The sequence below is a fragment of the Phoenix dactylifera genome, chromosome 12, assembly GCF_051530095.1.
Source record: "Phoenix dactylifera cultivar Ajwa chromosome 12, Ajwa_hap1_PhDact_Kaust_v1.1, whole genome shotgun sequence".
NCBI classification, from domain to species: domain Eukaryota; kingdom Viridiplantae; phylum Streptophyta; class Magnoliopsida; order Arecales; family Arecaceae; genus Phoenix; species Phoenix dactylifera.
The window spans coordinates 3253795-3268696 of NC_143201.1; the positions used below are offsets into that span (position 1 = coordinate 3253795).

The 14902-nt window shown below is 39.2% G+C and overlaps 1 protein-coding gene across 13 annotated transcripts in view; it reads left to right on the forward strand.

Moving 5' to 3' along the window:
• Nucleotides 1-14902, forward strand: part of LOC103695503 (uncharacterized) — a 67657-nt gene that overhangs the window by 6697 nt on the left and 46058 nt on the right. The gene's annotated exons all lie outside the window — the stretch shown is intronic.

Below are 14902 nucleotides of genomic sequence, written 5' to 3' on the forward strand. Positions count from 1 at the left end.
CGATGGGGAAAGTGAAGGTGGTACTGTAGTAAGCTGCATCTCCAGAAGACCAAGGATGACAGTGAAGAAGATGCCGACCTCGGAGATCCTAATAGAAGCCTAATCAACATCTTTAGAGAAATTTTTGAAATAATCGTAGATGGTAGCCATCATTCCTCCGAAAGCCGGAGATCCTAATAGAAGCCTGATCAACATCTTTAGAGAAATTTTTGAAATAATCGTAGATGGTAGCCATCATTCCTCCGAAAGCAGTGACGGTAACTGATGCGGAGAGGCCAAAGGATAGCTTCAGCTCTGATTGATGAGTTTCATAATCAGTAACCTCGTGGGTTTGGCCTATGTTACTTCTTTTGTAACAACTAAGGATGAGAAGCTGCATGCCAAGCATAATGGTGACGAGCTTGCCATAATTTGGATTCAGGAAAAGCAGAAGGCTGGCTAAAGTTAGCATTGTAAGAACGCCAGTGATATAAATTAGGATCTTGGCGGCGACGTAAAGACGTTCGTTGTTACGTCCATGCGATACTCAGTAAGAAGTGAGCAGCATCAGTGCGAGATCAACTAAGAATGTGAAGGATATAAGGCTACGACAGGCCATGGCGTAGAGGCTAATGACATGTTCGGTTATCTCTTTATGAAGATAATAGTATGTCGCCGCTGTTCTACTAATCATTACCACGATCTATTTTGAATAGTCCGAGAATCATTTCAACCAAACTATGATGCCACATGGTCTTTCACCTTCTGGCATCGTAGTTTGGTTGAAACGATTTTCGAACTGGTCAAAATGGATATGGTAATGATTAGTGGAACATCGGCGACATACTATTATCTCCGTAAAGAGAGCCGTATATGCCATTAGCTTCTACGCCATGGCCTGTCGTAGCCTTATATTCTTCACATTTTTTAGCTGATCTCGCATTGATGCTGCTCACTTCTTACAGGCCATCGCGTGGACGCATGAACGAACGTTTTTACGGCGCCGCCAAGATCGTAATTTATATCACTGGCGTTCTTACAATGCTAACTTCAGCCAGCCTTCTGCTTTTCCTGAATCCAAATTATGGCAAGCTCGTCACCATTATGCTTGGCATGCAGCTTCTCATCCTTAGTTGTTAAAAAAGAAGTAACATAGGCCAAACCCACGAGATTACTGATTATGAAACTCATCAATCAGAGCTGAAGCCATCCTTTGGCCTCTCCGCATCAGTTACCGTCGCTGCTTTCGGAGGAATGATGGCTACCATCTACGATTATTTCAAAAATTTCTCTAAAGATGTTGATCGGGCTTCTATTAGGATCTCCGAGGTCGGCATCTTCTTCACTGTCACCCTTGGTCTTCTGGAGATGCAGCTTACTACAGTACCACCTTCACTTTCCCCATCGCAATGCTAGATCGCGCTTCATTACCCTCATCAAAGTCCGCAGCTGTTATTTGTTTGGTTGGCTAGTACTGACAGGGCTATCAGTTGCCGCTGAATTTTTCAAGAAATTCATTTTTCTAGCTTTATCCGAGCCAAGCTCACAGTGCCATAGGTCATGAAAGCGAGCCTGGCATCTTCTGGATCACCATTACCACTTTCAATTTTGCAGCATTGATGATGACGGTTTACTCGGGGCACTTCAGCAGCAATTAGAAGGACTTCCACCTCTAGAGATGCATTTCTTCATGTCCTCAGCTTTGATGTCCAGCCTGTGTTGGATGCTAGCGGCATCCAGACGTCCAAGAACACAAAGCCTGGCAATGGCTGTGAGCGTGCCTACTTATTCTACCATTGCTTGGATGACATTTGCTCTGCTGGATTTCAGCTTGTTGGAGAGTCGAACTAGCGCAACAGGCAATACTTGGGAAATAGATATATTGACTTATGCTGGTTGGCATGCATTAAATATCTATTATAGGCATATTGCCATTTTAAGTCTTTAATATAAAAGAAATCTTTAAGACCTCTTTGGTTTTAACTAATGGAACCCTAAACCATATAAAAGCATCTTAATTTCTTGCTTTTTTTAATTCTAAAAATAACTCTTAGCACCTTTAGTTAGATTTCTCTCTTAGAAGCCTCAGTAGAATATCCAAGAGTTCTATAAAGAAGGGATTATAATATTGCTAGACTTCAAGTATAAAAAAATGAACAAAGACATTTCAAATTAACAAGCAATAGAAAAATCAAGTTAGCAAGAAAGAAGTTTAATTGAAATATTTAAAATCTAAAAGCTTTTATTGAAGAAGGAAGAAAGAAACATCTGAACCAAGAGATAAAGATGAGATTTAATGCATTAAACATTTAACTATAAACTAATTTTTTTCATAAATTTTAAAATTTAGGTTTTAATTAAATTGTTTCAGATCTAATATTTTTACAATTTGCATTTATTTGAGATCTCCTATATACATACTTTAGTTTCTTAATATTGCTTAAAGGAATTCATTACATTTGATGCACGGTAAACATTTATTGCACCATAACTGTTTTCTTGAATATATCTATTATATGAAAATTTTTCAAGCACTACTTTCTTACCCTTCAATGTAAACATCATTGCCCTCCCCCTCCCTCCCCATCCCTTGTTATTATCACTAGATTTTTCTACGTGAACAGCATTGCGATGAGGAAGTGAAGGTGGTATTGTGGTAAGCAGCATCTCCAGAAGACCAAGGGTGACAGTGAAGAAGATGTCTACCTCGGAGATCCTAGTAGGAACCTGATCGACATCTTTAGAAATTTTTTTGAAGTAACCGTAGATGGTAGCCATCATTCCTCTGAAAGCAGCAACAATAATTGATGCGGAGAGGTGAAAGAATCGCTTCAGCTCTGATTGATGAACTTCATAATCAGTAACCTCGCGGGTTTGGCTTGTGTTACTTCCTTTGTAACAACAGAGAATAACAAGCTGCATGCCAAGCATAATGGTGACGAGCTTGCCATATTTTGGATTCAGGAGAAACAGAAGGCTGGCTGAAGTTAGCATTGTAAGAACGCCAGTGATATAAATTAGGATCTTGGCGGCGACGTAAAAACGTTCGTTGATGCGTCCACGTGATGGCCTGTAAGAAGTGAGCAGCATCAATGCGAGATCAGCTAAGAATGTGAAGAATATAAGGCTACGACAGGCCATGGCGTAGAAGCTAATGGCATATACGGCTCTCTTTACGGAGATAATAGTATGTCGTCGATGTTCCACTAATCATTACCATATCCATTTTGACCAGTTTGAAAATCATTTCAACCAAACTACGATGCCAGAAGGTGAAAGACCATGTGGCATCATAGTTTGGTTGAAATGATTCTCGGACTATTCAAAATAGATCATGGTAATGATTAGTAGAACAGCGGCGACATACTATTATCTTCATAAAGAGATAACCGAACATGTCATTAGCCTCTACGCCATGGCCTGTCGTAGCCTTATATCCTTCACATTCTTAGCTGATCTCGAACTGATGCTGCTCACTTCTTACTGAGTATCGCATGGACGTAACAACGAACGTCTTTACGTCGCCGCCAAGATCCTAATTTATATCGCTGGCGTTCTTACAATGCTAACTTCAGCCAGCCTTCTGCTTCTCCTGAATCCAAAATATGGCAAGCTCGTCACCATTATGCTTGGCATGCAGCTTGTTATTCTCTGTTGTTACAAAAGAAGTAACACAGGCCAAACCCGCGAGGTTACTGATTATGAAGTTCATCAATCAGAGCTGAAGCGCTCTCCGCATCAGTTATTGTTGCTGCTTTCAGAGGAATGATGGCTACCATCTACGGTTACTTCAAAAAAATTTCTAAAGATGTCGATTAGGTTCCTACTAGGATCTCCGAGGTAGACATCTTCTTCACTGTCACCCTTGGTCTTCTGGAGATGCTGCTTACCACAGTACCACCTTCACTTCCCCATCGCAATGCTGTTCACATAGAAAAATCTAGTGATAATAACAAGGGATGGGGAGGGCAATGATGTTTACATTGAAGGGTAAGAAAGTAGTGCTTGAAAAATTTTCATATAATAGATATATTCAAGAAAACAGTTATGGTGCAATAAATGTTTACCGTGCATCAAATGTAATGAATTCGTTTAAGCAATATTAAGAAACTAAAGTATATATATAGGAGATCTCAAATAAATGCAACTTGTAAAAATATTAGATCTGAAACAATTTAATTAAAACCTAAATTTTAAAATTTATGAAAAAAATTAGTTTATAGTTAAATGTTTAATGCATTAAATCTCATCTTTATCTCTTGGTTCAGATGTTTCTTTCTTCCTTCTTCAATAAAAGCTTTTAGATTTTAAATATTTCAATTAAACTTCTTTCTTGCTAACTTGATTTTTCTATTGCTTGTTAATTTGAAATGTCTTTGTTCATTTTTTTATACTTGAAGTCTAGCAATATTATAATCCCTTCTTTATAGAACTCTTGGATATTCTTCTGAGGCTTCTAAGAGAGAAATCTAACTAAAATTGCTAAGAGTTATTTTTAGAATTAAAAAAAGCAAGAAATTAAGATGCTTTTATATGGTTTAGGGTTCCATTAGTTAAAACCAAAGAGGTCTTAAAAATTTTTTTTATATTAAAGACTTAAAATGGCAATATTCCTATAATAGATATTTAATGCATGCCAACCAGCATAAGTCAATATATCTATTTCCCAAGTATTGCCTGTTGCGCTAGTTCGACTCTCCAACAAGCTGAAATCCAGCAGAGCAAATGTCATCCAAGCAATGGTAGAATAAGTAGGCACGCTCACAGCCATTGCCAGGCTTTGTGTTCTTGGACGTCCGGATGCTGCTAGCATCCAACACAGGCTGGACATCAAAGCTGAGGACATGAAGAAATGCATCTCTAGAGGTGGAAGTCCTCTTTGCTTCTGAAGTGCCCCGAGTAAACCGTCACCATCAATGCTGCAAAACTGAAAGTGGTAATGGTGATCCAGAAGGTGCCAGACTCGCTTTCTTGACCTATGGCACTGTGAGCTTGGCTCGGATAAAGCCAGAAAAATGAATTTCTTGAAAAATTCAGCGGCAACTGATAGCCCTGTCAGTACTAGCCAACCAAACAAATAACAGCTGCGGACTTTGATGAGGGTAATGAAGCGCGATCTAGCATTGCGATGGGGAAAGTGAAGGTGGTACTGTAGTAAGCTACATCTCCAGAAGACCAAGGGTGACAGTGAAGAAGATGCCGACCTCGGAGATCCTAATAGAAGCCTGATCAACATCTTTAGAGAAATTTTTGAAATAATCATAGATGGTAGCCATCATTCCTCCGAAAGCAGCGACGGTAACTGATGCGGAGAGGCCAAAGGATGGCTTCAGCTCTGATTGATGAGTTTCATAATCAGTAACCTCGTGGGTTTGGCCTATGTTACTTCTTTTGTAACAACTAAGGATGAGAAGCTGCATGCCAAGCATAATGGTGACGAGCTTGCCATAATTTGGATTCAGGAAAAGCAGAAGGCTGGCTGAAGTTAGCATTGTAAGAACGCCAGTGATATAAATTAGGATCTTGGCGGCGACGTAAAAACGTTCGTTGATGCGTCCACGCGATGGCCTGTAAGAAGTGAGCAGCATCAATGCGAGATCAGCTAAGAATGTGAAGAATATAAGGCTACGACAGGCCATGGCGTAGAAGCTAATGGCATATACGGCTCTCTTTACGGAGATAATAGTATGTCGCCGCTGTTCTACTAATCATTACCATATCCATTTTGACCAGTTCGAAAATCGTTTCAACCAAACTATGATGCCACATGGTCTTTCACCTTCTGGCATCGTAGTTTGGTTGAAACGATTTTCGAACTGGTCAAAATGGATATGGTAATGATTAGTGGAATATCGGCGATATACTATTATCTCCATAAAGAGAGCCGTATATGCCATTAGCTTCTACGCCATGGCCTGTCGTAGCCTTATATTCTTCACATTCTTAGCTGATCTCGCATTGATGCTGCTCACTTCTTACAGGCCATCGCGTGGACGCATCAACGAACGTTTTTACGTCGCCGCCAAAATCCTAATTTATATCACTGGCGTTCTTACAATGCTAACTTCAGCCAGCCTTCTACTTTTCCTGAATCCAAATTATGGCAAGCTCGTCACCATTATGCTTGGCATGCAGCTTCTCATCCTTAGTTGTTACAAAAGAAGTAACATAGGCCAAACCCACGAGGTTACTGATTATGAAACTCATCAATCAGAGCTGAAGCCATCCTTTGGCCTCTCCGCATCAGTTACCGTCGCTGCTTTCGGAGGAATGATGGCTACAATCTACGATTATTTCAAAAATTTCTCTAAAGATGTTGATCAGGCTTCTATTAGGATCTCCGAGGTCGGCATCTGCTTCACTGTCACCCTTGGTCTTCTGGAGATGCAGCTTACTACAGTACCACCTTCACTTTCCCCATCGCAATGCTAGATCGCGCTTCATTACTCTCATCAAAGTCCGCAGCTGTTATTTGTTTGGTTGGCTAGTACTGACAGGGCTATCAGTTGCCGCAGAATTTTTCAAGAAATTCATTTTTCTAGTTTTATCCGAGCCAAACTCACAGTGCCATAGGTCATGAAAGCGAGCCTGGCACCTTTTGAATCACCATTACCATTTTCAGTTTTGCAGCATTGATGATGACGGTTTACTCGGGGCACTTCAGCAGCAAAGAGAAGGACTTCCACCTCTAGAGATGCATTTCTTCATGTCCTCAGCTTTGATGTCCAGCCTGTGTTGGATGCTAGCGGCATCCAGACGTCCAAGAACACAAAGCCTGGCAATGGCTGTGAGCGTGCCTACTTATTCTACCATTGCTTGGATGACGTTTGCTCTGCTGGATTTCAGCTTGTTGGAGAGTCGAACTAGCGCAACAGGCAATACTTGGGAAATATATATATTGACTTATGCTAGTTGGCATGCATTAAATATCTATTATAGGCATATTGCCATTTTAAGTCTTTAATATAAAAGAAATCTTTAAGACCTCTTTGTTTTAACTAATGAAACCCCAAACCATATAAAAGCATCTTAATTTCTTGCTTTTTTTAATTCTAAAAATATCTCTTAGCACCTTTAGTTTGATTTCTCTCTTAGAAGCCTCAGTAGAATATCCAAGACTTCTATAAAGAACGGATTATAATATTGCTAGACTACAAGTATAAAAAAATGAACAAAGACATTTCAAATTAACAAGCAATAGAAAAATCAAGTTAGCAAGAAAGAAGTTTAATTGAAATATTTAAAATCTAAAAGCTTTTATTGAAGAAGGAAGAAGGAAACATCTGAACCAAGAGATAAAGATGAGATTTAATGCATTAAACATTTAACTATAAACTAATTTTTTTCATAAATTTTAAAATTTAGGTTTTAATTAAATTGTTTCAGATCTAATATTTTTACAAGTTGCATTTATTTGAGATCTCCTATATATATACTTTAGTTTCTTAATATTGCTTAAAGGAATTCATTACATTTGATGCACGGTAAACATTTATTGCACCATAACTGTTTTCTTGAATATATCTATTATATGAAAATTTTTCAGGCACTACTTTCTTACCCTTCAATGTAAACATCATTGCCCTCCCCCTCCCTCCCCATCCCTTGTTATTATCACTAGATTTTTCTACGTGAACAGCATTGCGATGGGGAAGTGAAGGTGGTACTATGGTAAGCAGCATCTCCAGAAGACCAAGGGTGACAGTGAAGAAGATGTCTACCTCGGAGATCCTAGTAGGAACCTGATCGACATCTTTAGAAATTTTTTTGAAGTAACTGTAGATGGTAGCCATTATTACTCTGAAAGCAGCAACAATAACTGATGCGGAGAGGTGAAAGAATCGCTTCAGCTCTGATTGATGAACTTCATAATCAGTAACCTCGCGGGTTTGGCCTGTGTTACTTCCTTTGTAACAACAGAGAATAACAAGCTGCATTCCAAGCATAATGGTGACGAGCTTGCCATATTTTGGATTCAGGAGAAACAGAAGGCTGGCTGAAGTTAGCATTGTAAGAACGCCAGTGATATAAATTAGAATCTTGGCGGCGACGTAAAAACGTTCGTTGATGCGTCCACGCGATGGCCTGTAAGAAGTGAGCAGCATCAATGCGAGATCAGCTAAGAATGTGAAGAATATAAGGCTACGACAGGCCATGGCGTAGAAGCTAATGGCATATACGGCTCTCTTTACGGAGATAATAGTATGTCGCCGATGTTCCACTAATCATTACCATATCCATTTTGACCAGTTCGAAAATCGTTTCAACCAAACTACGATGCCAGAAAGTGAAAGACCATGTGGCATCATAGTTTGGTTGAAATGATTCTCGGACTATTCAAAATAGATCATGGTAATGATTAGTAGAACAGCGGCGACATACTATTATCTTCATAAAGAGATAACCGAACATGTCATTAGCCTCTACGCCATGGCCTGTCGTAGCCTTATATCCTTCACATTCTTAGCTGATCTCGCACTGATGCTGCTCACTTCTTATTGAGTATCGCATTGACGTAACAACGAACGTCTTTACGTCGCCGCCAAGATCCTAATTTATATAACTGGCATTCTTACAATGCTAACTTCAGCCAGCCTTCTGCTTCTCCTGAATCCAAAATATGGCAAGCTCGTCACCATTATGCTTGGCATGCAGCTTGTTATTCTCTGTTATTACAAAGGAAGTAACACAGGCCAAACCCGCGAGGTTACTGATTATGAAGTTCATCAATCAGAGCTGAAGCGATTTTTTCACCTCTCCGCATCAGTTATTGTTGCTGCTTTCAGAGGAATGATGGCTACCATCTACGGTTACTTCAAAAAAATTTCTAATGATGTCGATCAGGTTCCTACTAGGATCTCCGAGGTAGACATCTTCTTCACTGTCACCCTTGGTCTTCTGGAGATGCTGCTTACCACAGTACCACCTTCACTTCCCCATCGCAATGCTGTTCACGTAGAAAAATCTAGTGATAATAACAAGGGATGGGGAGGGAGGGGGAGGGCAATAATGTTTACATTGAAGGGTAAGAAAGTAGTGCTCGAAAAATTTTCATATAATAGATATATTCAAGAAAACAGTTATGGTGCAATAAATGTTTACCGTGAATCAAATGTAAGGAATTCCTTTAAGCAATATTAAGAAACTAAAGTATATATATATAGGAGATCTCAAATAAATGCAACTTGTAAAAATATTAGATCTGAAACAATTTAATTAAAACCTAAATTTTAAAATTTATGAAAAAAATTTGTTTATAGTTAAATGTTTAATGCATTAAATCTCATCTTTATCTCTTGGTTCAGATGTTTCTTTCTTCCTTCTTCAATAAAAGCTTTTAGATTTTAAATATTTCAATTAAACTTCTTTCTCGCTAATTTGATTTTTCTATTGCTTGTTAATTTGAAATGTCTTTGTTCATTTTTTTATACTTGAAGTCTAGCAATATTATAATCCCTTCTTTATAGAAGTCTTGGATATTCTACTGAGGCTTCTAAGAGAGAAATCTAACTAAAGGTGCTAAGAGTTATTTTTAGAATTAAAAAAAGCAAGAAATTAAGATGCTTTTATATGGTTTAGGGTTCCATTAGTTAAAACCAAAGAGGTCTTAAAGATTTCTTTTATATTAAAGACTTAAAATGGCAATATGCCTATAATAGATATTTAATGCATGCCAACCAGCATAAGTCAAAATATATATTTCCCAGCACAAAACTTCCCTAAAGACATGCCATATAAGACATCAAAAATGCTATACTCACAAACAACCATGAAAATATGATGAGAATGCATGACTTTTTTTCACCATGTCAGCAATAGAATTTGGGTTAGTTACAAACACATACATCTCATGAAGACATCAAAAATGTTATACTCACAAACAACCATGAAAATATGATGAGAATGCGTGACTTTTTTTCACCATGTCAGCAATAGAATTTGGGTTGGTTACAAACACATACATCTCATGATGCTGACATGCTTCCAAAACACAATTAGATAATTATGGCACAAAGAAATCATCAGTTCACTAGTAACATGCTTACATGGTTGCCCAATATTATTCTATAAGGATGTAATCAAGAGACATAAACGTACAATCTGTACGCATCATGACCTGAACCTTGGTTCACAATAAAACACAAAATATGGAAGACTAAGTAAACGAAGGAAACCCCAAAGTTGGGGAGGAGAGGAGGTTTGATGAGAATACCCAAGAGCGAGGATCTGTTCACGTTTGGTTCCATTGTCGAAAAGAGAAGACCAGGAGAAGTGCCAATAAAATTCTTTGAAAGCCATGTTCAGTTAGCAAAAATATAATTTGGTGGAACTACTAAAAATATCAGTAAAAAATATCCATACTCCCAGATAAATTAGTTCAACTAGAAACAACACTAGAATCTGAAGAAGAGAAAGTGACAGAGAATAATATCAAATCGTCCTTGAGGAATTTCCCTCAGAAAAGGAAGGTCAGAAGCTACTCATAACAACTCATTGAAGAGATGAAGCAACAAACAAAATCCAAAAAGTAAACTAGTGATGCGCAGACGACAGATTCCAAAGACCTCATGTGATTTATAGTTTGAGATGCAGGAATTGAAGTCCATGGTGTTTATTATTTATATATCATTCCGTCCATGCGATTGATAGTGATAGCACATGTGATTCATGGGTCTTACTTCAGAAATTCACAAAATAAACTCAAATCACTAATCTTTCAAAATATCGTAGAATCATCATATAGATAAGAACTATTGGAAGCGATAGGATCTTCAAATTCGAGGCAAATTCTTCCACTAAAACAATGGAAATCAACTTTGCACTCTTGGAAGAACGGAACTCCCTGCCGGAGCTTAGAATATGCCCTCAAATGGTGAATCCGCTCAGGACTACTCCGACTGACTTCCTCAGACTTTAATTTGTTTTCCCTTCATCAGGTCTGAAACAGACACAAGCATCCTCAGCTTGGGTCGATCTTTCAACCTTTTATAACCAAACCTCATGTAAATACCTTTTCGATGAATAAATTGGGCGATTAATCCTCCCAGTTCATCAAAAAAAAAGTAGCCAAACTGGGACATCTCAGAAAAATAAAGTGAGATTCCAAATGAATTGGAGAGATTTCTCACAAGAAAATTCTGGGCTTTTCATCCGATAAATAACCAAGAAAAATTGAAAAGGTATATGATATTTGCGGATAAAAATTAAACTTTGAGTTGGAGATTTGGGATTATGTGTCAAGCCAAGACCCTCGAACTTGAGTTAGAGAGAGAAAAATCAAGAAAAAAGAAATCTACAAGCTGACATGGGAAGAAAATCGTTTGCCGCTCCTAGCTTCAGAACATATCAAAAGAAAACCAAGTGTGCTCGGAAAGTGAATTGAGATCACCCTACCTGAGGCGCTTCCCAATTGCCCATCCTCTGGAGACCCATTGTCGCGTCAGGTCAACCGGTTTCCTCCCTCTAACATCAATATATATAATCAGACACCAACAATATTAATTTTCCAATTTCAAACTCTTAATATCAGAATTATTCTTAGTCCTATTTTTCAATCTTATCTAATTCAAAATTAAATAAATAAAAATTTAGAGTCTTACTCAGAGACTTGAGCATAAAAGCACTTGCCCAGAGCTTTCTTGCCCGAATGATGGTTCCTCTACACCGCCATCTCCTCTTGTACCAGCGGTCGCCCATCGCTGGTTTCTCCACTCCCGATGTGGGACTAAGGTGGTTTTTGGCACCGTACCAACGCAGGCTTCAAAAATTATTAGTAGAATTAATTTCCTACTTACATTGTACCAGGCTAAATTAAAGGCGCCTTAAAATGTTAGTGACCGGGTGGACCATTTTTGTGATGGTAATAATAGAGTACATCTGCTGAAGTTCACAAGCCATGCAAGGAGAAAAGGAATGACCGTCTGTGTCCGTTCCAGTTACGTGTTTTACAGGGAGAAAAGCATTGATTGCAAATTTCTTTATCCACCCTCTCCTACACCTTGTGATGCTTGGTGTGGTGCGAGAATGAGATCCTTGCAGCTTTTTAATTTTCCATCCAGCTTTCTCATCTCTATATCTAGAATTCTATCAAAACCAATTCTTAGATCCTCTTCTACCCTGCATTTGAGCTTCTAAGCAGCCAATAATGGAGGTCCTCGTCTTTCCATTCCATTTTTGCAACCATCCAAGCCTCATTGCTTCGCCCCCTCTCCATCACCAATCACTCTTATAACACCCTGCTAGTATGTGATATTTGTGGATAAAAACATTGAGATGGAGATTTGCGATTATGTGTCAAAACCCAAGACCCTCGAACATGAGTAAGATAAAGAAAAATCAAGAAAAAAGAAATCTACAAGATGACATGGGAAGAAAATCGTTTGCCGCTCCTAGCTTTAGAACATATCAAAAGAAAACCAAGTGTGCTAGGAAAGTGAATTGAGATCACTCTACCTGAGGCACTTCCCAATCATCGATCCTCTGGAGACCCATTGTTGTGTACACCGGTGTCAGGTCAACCAGTTTCCTCCCTCTTTCCTCTCTTTCCTGCAGTCGTCCTGCATCACCCATCATCTTGAGACGGAGGTTTTCTTTGTGAGCACGGTTTAGGTGGAGAAATGCAAGAAAAATGTTGTAAGAAAGAAAGAGAGGGATAGGGAGGTTTTAGAGTCTAATTCAAAAATAAATAAATAAAAATTTAGAGTCTTACTCAGAGACTTGAGCATAAAAGCACTTGCCTAGAGCTTTCTTGCCCGAATGATGGTTCCTCTACACCGCCATCTCCTCTTGTACCAGCGGTCGCCCATCGCTGGTTTCTCCACTCCCGATGTGGGACTAAGGTGGTCTTTGGCACCGTACCAACGCAGGCTTCAAAAATTATTAGTAGAATTAATTTCCTACTTACATTGTACCAGGCTAAATTAAAGGCGCCTTAAAATGTTAGTGACCAGGTGGACCATTTTTGTGATGGTAATAATAGAGTACATCTGCTGAAGTTCACAAGCCATGCAAGGAGAAAAGGAATGACCGTCTGTGTCCGTTCCAGTTACGTATTTTACAGGGAGAAAAGCATTGATTGCAAATTTCTTTATCCACCCTCTCCTACACCTTGTGATGCTTGGTGCGGTGCGAGAATGAGATCCTTGCAGCTTTTTAATTTTCCATCCAGCTTTCTTATCTCTATATCTAGAATTCTATCAAAACCAATTTTTAGATCCTCTTCTACCCTGCATTTGAGCTTCTAAGCAGCCAATAATGGAGGTCCTCGTCTTTCCATTCCATTTTTGCAACCATCCAAGCCTCATTGCTTCGCCCCCTCTCCATCACCAATCACTCTTATAACACCCTGCTAGTATGTGATATTTGTGGATAAAAACTTTGAGATGGAGATTTGCGATTATGTGTCAAAACCCAAGACCCTCGAACTTGAGTAAGATAAAGAAAAATCAAGAAAAAAGAAATCTAGAAGCTGACATGGGAAGAAAATCGTTTGCCGCTCCTAGCTTTAGAACATATCAAAAGAAAACCAAGTGTGCTAGGAAAGTGAATTGAGATCACTCTACCTGAGGCACTTCCCAATCATCGATCCTCTGGAGACCCATTGTTGTGTACACCGGTGTCAGGTCAACCAGTTTCCTCCCTCTTTCCTCTCTTTCCTGCAGTCGTCCTGCATCACCCATCATCTTGAGACGGAGGTTTTCTTTGTGAGCACGGTTTAGGTGGAGAAATGCAAGAAAAATGTTGTAAGAAAGAAAGAGAGGGATAGGGAGGTTTTAGAGTCTAATTCAAAAATAAATAAATAAAAATTTAGAGTCTTACTCAGAGACTTGAGCATAAAAGCACTTGCCCAGAGCTTTCTTGCCCGAATGATGGTTCCTCTACACCGCCATCTCCTCTTGTACCAGCGGTCGCCCATCGCTGGTTTCTCCACTCTCGATGTGGGACTAAGGGGGTCTTTGGCACCGTACCAACGCAGGCTTCAAAAATTATTAGTAGAATTAATTTCCTACTTACATTGTACCTGGCTAAATTAAAGGCGCCTTAAAATGTTAGTGACCGGGTGGACCATTTTTGTGATGGTAATAATAGAGTACATCTGCTGAAGTTCACAAGCCATGCAAGGAGAAAAGGAATGACCGTCTGTGTCCGTTCCAGTTACGTGTTTTACAGGGAGAAAAGCATTGATTGCAAATTTCTTTATCCACCCTCTCCTACACCTTGTGATGCTTGGTGCGGTGCGAGAATGAGATCCTTGCAGCTTTTTAATTTTCCATCCAGCTTTCTCATCTCTATATCTAGAATTCTATCAAAACCAATTTTTAGATCCTCTTCTACCCTGCATTTGAGCTTCTAAGCAGCCAATAATGGAGGTCCTCGTCTTTCCATTCCATTTTTGCAACCATCCAAGCCTCATTGCTTCGCCCCCTCTCCATCACCAATCACTCTTATAACACCCTGCTAGTATGTGATATTTGTGGATAAAAACTTTGAGATGGAGATTTGCGATTATGTGTCAAAACCCGAGACCCTCGAACTTGAGTAAGATAAAGAAAAATCAAGAAAAAAGAAATCTACAAGCTGACATGGGAAGAAAATCGTTTGCCGCTCCTAGCTTTAGAACATATCAAAAGAAAACCAAGTGTGCTAGGAAAGTGAATTGAGATCACTCTACCTGAGGCACTTCCCAATCATCGATCCTCTGGAGACCCATTGTTGTGTACACCGATGTCAGGTCAACCAGTTTCCTCCCTCTTTCCTCTCTTTCCTGCAGTCGGCCTGCATCACCCATCATCTTGAGACGGAGGTTTTCTTTGTGAGCACGGTTTAGGTGGAGAATTGCATGAAAAATGTTGTAAGAAAGAAAGAGAGGGATAGGGAGGTTTTAGAGTCTAATTCAAAAATAAATAAATAAAAATTTAGAGTC